Source organism: Nannospalax galili, unplaced genomic scaffold, assembly GCF_000622305.1.
Source record: "Nannospalax galili isolate Female #2095 unplaced genomic scaffold, S.galili_v1.0 scaffold558, whole genome shotgun sequence".
Classification (NCBI taxonomy): domain Eukaryota; kingdom Metazoa; phylum Chordata; class Mammalia; order Rodentia; family Spalacidae; genus Nannospalax; species Nannospalax galili.
In genome coordinates this window covers 1,934-3,076 of record NW_008340850.1, presented here as the reverse complement: position 1 = coordinate 3,076, position 1,143 = coordinate 1,934, and positions in this window count along the sequence as shown.

Here is a 1,143-nt window from a genome sequence, read left to right as displayed (position 1 = left end):
CGTCCTATAGCACATAATCCTTGATATCCATAAGGCAGTGATACATAGGTTTCATTATTGCAAAAGAAGGTCCATCCTACAGGCAATTGTTTCCCATGCTTTAAGGTATGATTAGAGGTGGTATTGCAGTGTAAGGGAATAAACTTACAATCAAAACACAAAGAGTGGTTAACTACATGAGATACAGGTAAGTGTTTGGCTATCTTATCAACAAGTTGTGTTTGACTTTCCATATTGTCCCTAGTTATCTGTTTATAAAGATCCATATGTACCCCCATTCCTATTAGATTTTTCTTTAACAATCCTGGTATAGAAGGGTCTCCTCGTATACAGAAACTCCATTTATTATAACCCTTTTGTGCAAGGCAAACCCATAAATTCCCATTCAAATCATTAGATATGGACAGGCTCCTTCGTTGCAAAGATGTTGATCTAACTACTTCAACATCTTTAAAAGGTCTCTTTTTGTTTTTTACACAGCTATAACTTCTAGTATCTTTTAAGGTCAGTGCCTCTTTAAAAATACTGAGATCATGCTGTTTTTTTAGGCTCTGGTCAGTAGCATTTTTCCAACCTACAAATCCTCCATCCATTTGGCTGTATATCCTCTGTCCATCCTTTTCCCATATGATGGGTCCAGGTGGCCATGCAGAGTTTGGTGTAATACGCTCGAGTACTAATCTTGATCCTAAAATAGGTACACCATTAGCATTAGTATTGATGACACACATTTCAGCTTTTACGCTACTCACAGTCAGTATAGTTAGAACACAGACAAGAAGAACTTCGGGTTTAGAGATATCTTGGCTCTGGCGTTGTCCCAACTCCTGGGCATCGTTCATCAGGTTCTTAATCATTCCCCAGGTCACAGGAGGCTGCGTCTTCTTCTGGCAGGGTCTCCTTTTCTGCTTCCCCAGGGTCAGTGCAGCCATCTTTCCTGTGGGGGCTTCGGTTGAGTGGTCTGACATATCTGAGTGGCACCCATTGGGGGGAGGATTCATTTTCTGGAAAGACACAAGCATATCCTCATCCCATTGTTAGTAGAGGTGCTGGAGTTTTCCTTCACAGTCCTGACTCAGGGTCCCTCCAAAGCACTTGTGGCAAAAGGCTGTGGGACAGTCAGTCCCTGCCAGTGCTTGGCCA